Source organism: Mus pahari, chromosome 23 (genome assembly GCF_900095145.1).
Source record: "Mus pahari chromosome 23, PAHARI_EIJ_v1.1, whole genome shotgun sequence".
NCBI classification, from domain to species: Eukaryota; Metazoa; Chordata; class Mammalia; order Rodentia; family Muridae; genus Mus; species Mus pahari.
In genome coordinates, this window is record NC_034612.1 from 11670171 (window position 1) to 11680210 (window position 10040).

Consider the following 10040-nt stretch of genomic DNA (forward strand, 5'->3'; position numbering starts at 1 on the left):
AAAAAAAAAAAACAACAGAGTTTCATTCAGGTGGATCTGGTGACAAAGCCTATAATTTCAACACTCGGGACAATGGCAAGATTTAAGTCCAGCCTGGGCTTATAGAATGAGACCCTGTCTCAAGAAGGCACACATACACACACACACACACACACACACACACACACACACAGAGGCACACATACAATACACAGATGCACATACACATACACAGGCACACACACACAGAGGCACACATACATACACAGATGCACATACACATACACACAGGCACACAGAGGCACACACACATACACAGATGCGCGAACACACACACACACACACACACACACACACACACACACACCCCAGCTCAGTTGTTAAGGTGGCAGAGAGGGAGGGCAGGTTAAGCAGAGAGAGAGTTCTCTCCATCAAGGCTGTGGGTTTGTGGTGGGCACTAACCAGAGCAAGGTGAAGAGGTGGGTGGAAGGTCTAAAAGCTTTCTCACCTGGCATGGACTGAAGAGGAAGGGAAGCAGGGAAGATAGCAGCCCCTGGAGTCTAGGAACTCTGCCAGAAAACTAGAGTGGACAGGGGCTCAGGGAGACACAAGGTTTGAGCCTGTGAATTATTTGGGGACATTTGGGACAGGAGGCAATGAGCGACTTATTGCAGCCTGACGAGAGATGAGCAGATGGGTACGTGGAATGCTCGCCCAGCATGCCCAGAGCCCTGGGTTCCAGCCCCAACACCTCTGTATTCCAAGCATTCAGTAGGCAGAGGAGGATCAGGAATCCAGCATCATCTTTGGCGACATGCTGAGTTTGAGGCCAACCTGGGCTACCTTGAGACACTGTATTAAAACAGAAAGCCAGGTGAAGACCTGTAACTGTGGCCTCCTCTCCTAAGCGCATCTTTCCTTTGGTGAACAGACCTTTGCCGGGTCCTGAGACTATAGCTTACTCCCACAGGGACAATAGTCATGTGACTCTGGGCAATCTCCGGACATAGAAGTTCATGAAAGACCGTTCAACAAAGTCCTGCCCAGCGACTGCCACACTGGTCAGAATGGAAACCTAGAGCTGCTTTGTCATTGTTTGAGGGGGAACAACCTAGAGGCACACACACACCTGTTTATTTCTATGAGAATGTATCTGGAATTGGGTTCCATACTAATGCCCATTACTCTTGTTGAGAGATGCCCAAGGTGGTTCCACACTGTGTTGTGTTAAAGGGACAGTGAACCCTGCTGAACCTGGATCTGTCACATGCCGTCTGTGAATCCTTCAAGTGGATAGCTAAACTGAGTCTGGCTAAACTGAGTTTGTTGGTCAATTTCTTTCTTTTTTTATTTTTAAATTTTAAATTAGATGTATGTAGTTTTTAAAGATTTATTTATTTATTATAAGTACACTGTAGCTGTTTTCAGATGCACCAGAAGAGGGTGTCTGGTCTCATTATGGATGGTTGTGAGCCACCGTGTGGTTTCTGGGATTTGAACTCAGGACCTCTGGAAGAACAGTCAGTGCTCTTAACCGCTGAGCCATCTCACCAGCCCTGTCAATTTCTTTACTTTGGTGTGTGTCTCAGTTAGGGTTTTACTGCTGTGCACAGACACCATGACCAAGGCAACTCTTATAAGGATAACATTTAATTGGGGCTGGCTTACAGGTTCAGTCCATTATCATCAAGGCAGGAGCATGGCAGCACCCAGGCAGACGTGGGGCTGGAGAGTTCCAGCTCTTGTTCCATAGGCGGCTAAGCAGAATTCTGGCTTCCACGTAGTTAGGAGGAAGATCTTAAAGCCCATGCCCACAGTGACACACTTCCTCTAACAAGGTCACACCTCCAAATAGTGCTAGTCCCTGGGCCAAGCATATTCAAACTACCACAGTGTGGCCTTTTTTATTTTTTTAAAACTCCTTCGAGACAGGGTTTCTCTGTGTAGCCCTGGATGTCCTGGAACTCACTCTGTATACCAGGTTAGCTGCGAACTCACAGAGATCTTCCTGTCTCTACCTCGTAAGTGCTTGGTGTGGGCTCCCTAAAAGACATAAATATGTTTGTTTTATGTTTAATTATGTCTATCATAACTGAAGTTGAATTTATTGCTCTGTTAAGAGTAAGTATTAGGGCCGGGCGTGGTGGCGCACGCCTATAATCCCAGCACTCTGGAGGCAGAGGCAGGTGGATTTCTGAGTTTGAGGCCAGCCTGGTCTACAGAGTGAGTTCTAGGACAGCCAGGGATACACAGAGAAACCCGGTTCAAGTCCCAGCACCCATGTGGTAGCTCCTACTTGTCTGCAACTCCAACTCCATGGCTTCTTATACAGACATACATGCAGACAAAACAAACCAATGCACATTAAGTATGAACAATTTTTTATGTATATTAGATAATATATATCAAAATGTATCATTTTAAAATTTATAATGTGCTTATATTTATATTCATTATATATGTCATATATTATATAGTATGTATTATATATTATGTTAATATGTTATATATTATGTATTTATAGTATATATTATATTATGAATATTGGAGAGATAGAGGAGTAAGTGTGCTTGCTCTTTGTGTATGTGTGTGTGTGTGTGTGTGTGTATGTGTATGCTCGCTCTTAACCCCTGAGTCACCTCTCCAGACAATTTTGGTGTTTTAAGAGAGGATCTCATGTAGTCCAGGCTGGTCTCAAAGTAGGTATGTAGCTGAGAATGACCTTGAACTCCTGAACCCGCTGTCTCTAGCTCCAAAATGATAGGATTATAGACCTTTGCCACCCCAACCCCGTGTTTGCTTTTAATGACATTTATCTAGTGTGTGTACAAGTTCCACTGTGTGCTGCAGAGGTCAGAGGACAGCTTTTAGAAATAGTTCTCCCCCTCCCCCCAAAAAAGCCGGGCGTGGTGGCGCACGCCTTTAATCCCAGCACTCGGGAGGCAGAGGCAGGCGGATTTCTGAGTTCGAGGCCAGCCTGATCTACAAAGTGAGTTCCAGGGCAGCCAGGGCTATACAGAGAAACCCTGCCTCGAAAAACCAAAAAAAAAAAAAAAAAAAAAAAAAAAAGAAAGAAAGAAAGAAAGAAAAGAAATACAAAGAAATAGTTCTCCTACAGTATGGGTTCTGGGGAATCAAAGTCAGGTGTCAGGCTTGATGACAAGCACCGAGACCAGCCTAGCCTTCTGCCTTCCCCCTGCTCTTTGTGGTAGTTTTTTGTTTTGGGGACAGAGCCTCCCTATGTCCTGAAACACATGATTTAGATCAGACTGGCCTCTCCTTCCTCAATGCTGGGCTTAAAGGTGTTATGTCAGCATTTGTCTGGCTTTGTTTGTATTTTTCAGACCCGGATCTTGTTCCGTTATGCAAACCGGTCTCCAAACCCTGGGTCTAAGTAATGGTCCTGTCTAGAATCTGGGACCGCAGGCATGTGCCAGTAAGCTCAGCTTGCCGTGGAGCTCCTGGGATTGCTGCCCTGTGTGGATACCCAGGGCCGTTTTGTTGTTGTTGTTGTTGTTGTTTTTTTTTTTTCTTTTCTTCTTCTTAAGTTTGGGACTCACAGGGAGCACTGGCAGAGAGCATGGCTCATCCCAGGGTTAGTCACTGCTGGGGCTGGGGCTGAGCGCAACTTCCGCGTGGGAGCAGGGGAAAGCCTGAATGGAAGGAGGCAGGGAAAGCGGAGGCTGGCAACGCATGGAGCCTCCAGGAGCTGGGGGCGAGGAGCTGCGACAGGCAGGCGAGCAGCTTCGGAGGCAGGCCAGCTAAATTTAACTACCAGTTAAACCCCGGCTCCATTCCCAAGTGTGTGTTTACCAGAAGTCGAGGGAGAAGATGAATGGGGATTCATTTCTGACTCAGAGCCCTGGTTGTGTCCCCTCTTCCCTGGAAATTTTGTAATATTACATCTCTTTTTAATCGCCCAGTTTTAGCAAAAAAAAAAAAAAAAAAGTCAACTATTTCATACTGAATGTCAATGTACTAAGAGAAAGATATTGTTTTCAAAATTAAAGTCAAATACATATAGCATAAGAGTAATCATTTTATTTTCTTTCACTTTATCTTATAGACAGCCTTGCGGTGTAGGCAAATGGCTTTGAACTTGAGGCAAACCTCCTGCCTTAGCCTCTGAGTGTTGGGAATCATAGGCGGTTACCACTATGCTGGCTGCACTTTAACCCCTTGAGACAGGGGTCTCTTGTAGCTTGGGCTGGCCTCAAGCTGGATATGTGTAGCCCAGGACGACCTTGAACATTCACTCCCCATGCCTGACTCATGATGTGGTAACTTCAGATAAAACCCCCAGGGCTTCTTGCAGGCTAGCCAAACACTTTATCAAGGGAGCCACGCCCTCGGCCAAGTCTCACCACGTCAGAGTGACTATTTTGGTGGCATTTAATGCTCAGCGTGGCTAGTATTTTCTTTCTTTCTTTCTTTCTTCCTTTTTTTCTTTTTTGGTTTTTCGAGACAGGGTTTCTCTGTGTAGCCCTGGCTGTCCTGGAACTCACTCTGTAGACCAGGCTGGCCTCAAATTCAGAAATCTGCCTGCCTCTGCTTCCCGAGTGCTGGGACGAAAGGCGTGCGCCGCCACGCCGGGCTGTAGCTAGTATTTTCATCTGCTTTCAGAACATTCTCCCCCAAAGAGAAGCCAGGTCTTACCTTCCCCTCTCTCCCAAGCTCCCTATCAGCCAATCTCTCTGTCCCCCCCCCCTCCACCCCCAGAGCTTGCCTCTTCAGGACACTGCATTTACACGGACTTCTGGGACACGTGACTTGTGTTATGTGCCCAGGTCCGCAGATTCACCCATGGCAGTATATGTCGATATTTTGTATGATATTTTACTGCATGGCTACATAGCATCTGGTTTCTGCCCCACCTGCTGACCGGCATTTGGGCTGTTTCTTTCTGTCTTTTGGCATTTGGGAGCCCCGTAAACAAGACTCTGTAAACACAAAACCTGGAACAGGGATGACAGTCTGTAAGAATTAAATTTAGAGTTACCATATGGCAACAAACAAACAAACAAACCCAACCAAAATAAAAAAATAAAGGCAAGTATAACTTAACTCCTTGTCACTCCCATTACTGCTTTGTGACGTCACCTCCTTTTTTTTTTTTTTTTTTTTCCTTTTTTGGCTTTTCGAGACAGGGTTTCTCTGTGTAGTCCTGGCTATCCTAGAACTCACTTTGTAGACCAGGCTGGCCTTGAACTCAGAAATCCTCCTGCCTCTGTTTCCTGAGTGCTGGGATGAAAGGCATGCGCTACCACGCCCGGCCACACCTGCCTCTTTGGCACTCCTGCACATTGGTTGTGGGGCTCTGTCTTTTCTGGCAGTGTCCAGAACTAGGTGCAAATGTCTCTGCATCTATGGGTTCAAGAAAGTTCCAGCTGACCCGGGTGAGAAAACCACTGTCCCTTTCTGAAACCTCAACTTCTCTTCAAAGTACAAGGAAAAAAAAAGTTATGATCTCAATAGAGTAGAATACGATTCAGGGCTGTGAGCTTCACATTGGTGGACTTCTTTTATTTTATTTTTGTTTATTTATTATTTTGTATAGTGTCTCAGGCTGGCCCGGAACCTGCTCTGTAGCTGAAGATCATCTTGATCTTGTTGATCTCTGTGTGTCTACCTCACAAATGCTGGGGTTATGAGTATAGACCCAGTTCTTTTTTTAAAAAAAAAAAAAGTTTATTTTTAATTGTGCCTATGGATATATGCCTGTACACGTGAGTTCCCGTGGACCTCTGGAGCTAGGGTCACAGATGGTTATGAGCCTTCCATGTGGGTGTGGAGAACCTTACTTTGCTTGAATCCTCTCAGAGCAGTGAGCACTGGTAACTGCTGAGCCTTTCCTCTAGCCCACACCCAGCATTTTTTTTTTTTTTTTTTTTGGTTTTTCAAGACAGGTTAGCCCTGGCCTGGAACTCACTCTTAGTAGACCAGGCTGGCCTTGAACTCAGAAATCCGCCTGCCTCTGCCTCCCGCGTGCTGGGCTTAAAGGTGTGCGCCACCACCGTCCGGCTCACATCCGGCCTTTTGATGAACTCTGTTGAGTCAAAGCCAGAGAGACAGAAACTTGATAGTTCCTGGAGACTGGGACTCATGCTATAATCCCACCAGCCTGGGGCCATCCTGGACTACAGAGAGGCCCCAAGGCTAGCCAGGGCTACTTAGCAAGACCCTGCCTTGAAAGAAGCAAAGTGTGGGCCTGCCTGGTGGTTCTGTTTGTCTCTGACTCCCAAGTGCTGAGAGTAGAGGGCATAAGGGCATGTGCCATCACCACTCCCTGGCTTCGTTCTTTTGAGTTTTTTTTAAGTGTGTTTGAGAGGTGGAGGATGGCAGGCCTGTGGGGGTCAAAGGGCAACTTTTGGGAATTTGTTCTCTCTGCCTCGTAGGACCTAGGGATCAAGCATTAGGCTTGGTAGCAGGTGTCCTAATATGCTGAGTCATCTTGGTGACTTCCATTATTGCCATGGAGATGGGGGGGGCGTTTTTCAAGGTAGTCCAGGCTGGCCTTGAACTTACTGCATTGCTGAGGATGACCCCGAACTTACCTTCCTGTTTCCACTTACCAAGTACTAAGATGTATTTATGAGTGTGAGGGTGCGGGGTATGTGCAAGGGAATGCAGGTGAACCCTTAGAGGCTAGAAGATGGAATTGGATTCCCTGGAGTCAGAGCTCCAGGCAGCTTGTGAGCTGTTCAATATGCTTGCTGGGCCCTGAACGCTGACCCTCATTTTAGAGTGCCTGTAACCAGTGAGCCATGTCTCCAACATCAGGTTTTTTTAGTCTTTGAAAAATATTTTTATCACCTGATGGTAGCGGGCAAACCTTTTAGCCAAGCACTTGGGCAGATCTGTTCGTTTGAGGCCGGCTCTGAAATCACAGGCTGCCCACAAAATTTTCCGGAGGGTGGTGGTGTGTAAATGAAAACAAAAAAAGGGTCCATTGTGGTGATATGCCAGCACAGAAGAGGCAGGTGAAGGTGGATTTCTATAAATTCAAGGCCAGCCTGGTCTACGTCCGGCGTTCCAAGCCATAGTTGGGGCCATGAAAATTTTCATTCAACATTTCTATGGAAAAAAAAAGAGTTCTTTCCTCTGTCTGTGTCAGCTGGTACCCAGCTCCTGCTCTGCGAACAATGTTGCTGCAGCATCAGTATTCCATCCCTTAAGCTAAGACGAAATGAGCATCCTCATATTGGAAGGGAGCTTTTTTAGGGCCTGGCCCTCAAACGCTTTGCCAGGTGGTCACTGTGTTCTGGGTAGTGTCACTGCAGCGCCCTCGGGTCCTCGGAACTACAGGAACGTGTTACTCTACACAATGCCTTGACTATCACCTTCTTGCAAGTCTCTGATCTGCTCGATGCAAACCCCCCCCACCCCACCCTTCCCCTGGTGGACTTTTAGTCTTTTGGGATTCCTGGAGTGTCCACAAATAGATTAGCCTCTAAAAATTCAGAGTAACTGTAGTTAGGGGGAAAAATGCTTGCTGTAATTAGCCATGGTCCTATTTTTGAAATTACATCTGCAAAAACTTGAAGGGGAATAAGTGGGGGAAGGGAGGGGAGAAGAGGGGAGAGGAGGGGAAGGGAGGGAAGGGATGGATCCGCGCTGATTGGAATCTTCCTGCCTTTGACAGGGAAATCAAGAGCATTGAGGGAAGAATGTGTCATCACACTGGAAACACACGCAGGCGAAGTAAGCTGAAGAGAAATGATTGCAAGGGGGAAAAAAACCCCGAATCACTGGGCACGCGGGGCACGTGACCCACACTGTTGTAGCAGGCAACAGCAAATCACTCATAATCTGTCTCCAGATCCTGAGACCCGATTAATCGCTGAAGTGATCAGAATTAACAGGCTGATATAAGTGCTGTGTGGCATGCAGAGGAGTCACTGAAACTACACATCACATCAAGTGGAGTGGCCACAGGACCAGTCACCAAATCTTGAGGGATTCTCCATCAACTTTCTTATTGCTGAAATAGTCTGTCCTCTGCCCACCCACGCCCTTTCGGGTGGTGGTGGCACATGTCTTTAATCGCAGCAGTTGGAGGCAGAGGCAGGCAGCTCTCTGAGTTTGAGGCCAGCCTGGTCTACAGAGCCGGTTGCAGGACAGCCAGGACAGCCAGGGCTACACATGGAAACCCTTTGTGAAGAAAAAGAAGAAGAAAAAAAGAGGGCACTGGATCTTTCCTGTAGGAGGAAGTAGTTTGTGAGCTGCTCTATGTAGTTGCTCAGTCCCCCGAAAAAGCAATAGATGCTTTTAACCACCGAGCCATCTCTCCTCCCCTTTTCATTTTTATGATGTCAGAATTCTGAGTGTGTGTGTGTAGGCCTGGTCTCACACAGCTCATGCAGATTCAACCAACAGAAGATGATCACACTTCCCTCACTGTTCCTTCTGCCTCCACCTCCCACAGTACTGGTTGGGATTCCATTAACTAGGAGTCCTGCAAGATGGTTCAGCATGGAAAGGTGATTGCTCCCAAGCCTGAGGACCCGGCTCCCTTCCCAGGTCCTACACAGCAGGAGGACACTGACTCCTGCAAGCTGTTCCCTCCCTTCTTCATGAATCCTGGTATGCATCCACTTTCCCAAACTCAGGTCTGAGTAAGAATCTGCTCAGATTCGGATTTGTCTGTAAAGAATCCTGAAGGCACCTGAGACTTGCAGGAAGCGCACTTAGCACATCTGGGTCATGTACAGGAGTGCCCCATTGCTGAACAACAGATTACAGAGTGAGGACCATGTCATGTCACTGAGGAGGCTGGAGGATGAGAGTTCAGAGTCACTGACTGGTCCACTCATGCCACCAGTGGATGTCATGTGTGAAAATGACCCCAGACTAGCAACACAAGCACCGGATGGTGAAGAGTTCAGCTGTGAATTCCAGGCCAGCTAGGACTACAAGGTAGAGAAGGATTTGGGAAGTCACCTGATTTTTTACCTCTGGTCTTTTAAACACAAACACACACACACACACAGAGAGNCACTGACTGGTCCACTCATGCCACCAGTGGATGTCATGTGTGAAAATGACCCCAGACTAGCAACACAAGCACCGGATGGTGAAGAGTTCAGCTGTGAATTCCAGGCCAGCTAGGACTACAAGGTAGAGAAGGATTTGGGAAGTCACCTGATTTTTTACCTCTGGTCTTTTAAACACAAACACACACACACACACAGAGAGGCATATACATGCATAGTGCAGTTCAACTTGGTGATCCAAGCTCCAGGCCTCTGGCATTGGTTTCAGACATGGAGGTTTGACTAAGGTCTGGCCCATTACCAAGTTCATTCACATGCCTCTGGTACCCATCAGGTCCCTGCTGACTACTAGCTGAGGCATCAGATCCTTTCCTGGTACTGCAAAATATAACTTAGAACTTTACAGTTAGCTTTTTTTCTTTTACACATATGTATTTGTTTTGTGTGTTACATGTGTGTGGGTGTGCTACTGTGGCCAGCCAGCAGACAATTATAGTGGGATCCTAGTCTCTCTTAACAAATGGGTCCTGGGGCTTGAACTTAGGTCCTCAGGCCGTTTCTTATTATACATAGCTATCAGCATCAGGAAGTCTTGTTCAAATTCTCTTTTCTTTGCAGTGTGCTTGGCACTTGGCCTTAGCTGTCTTGTTGGTGTAAGTCTTTTCTTAGTTTCCCCCCACCCCCGATGTCCTTTCAGTTATTTAAAAGCTTATCTTGCTGTTGGAGAGATCACTCAGCACTCAACGGTTAGAGTACTGCTTGCTCTTCTAGAGGACCCAGGATCAATTCCAAGCATCCACATGGTGGCTCACAACCACCAACTCCAGTTCTAGGGATTTGATGCCCTCTCCTGGTCTTTGTGGACACCAGGCACACACATGGTAACACCAACATCCATATGCATAGAGTTAAACTGACTTGTTAAAAAAACTACTTTAATGGGGCTAGAGAGATGGCTCAGTGGTTAATTCCATTGTCTGCTCTTCTGAAGACAAGGGTTCAATTCCCACCACCGACATGGCAGCTCTCATCTGTCACTCAAATTTCCAGTGGCTCTGACTCCCTCAC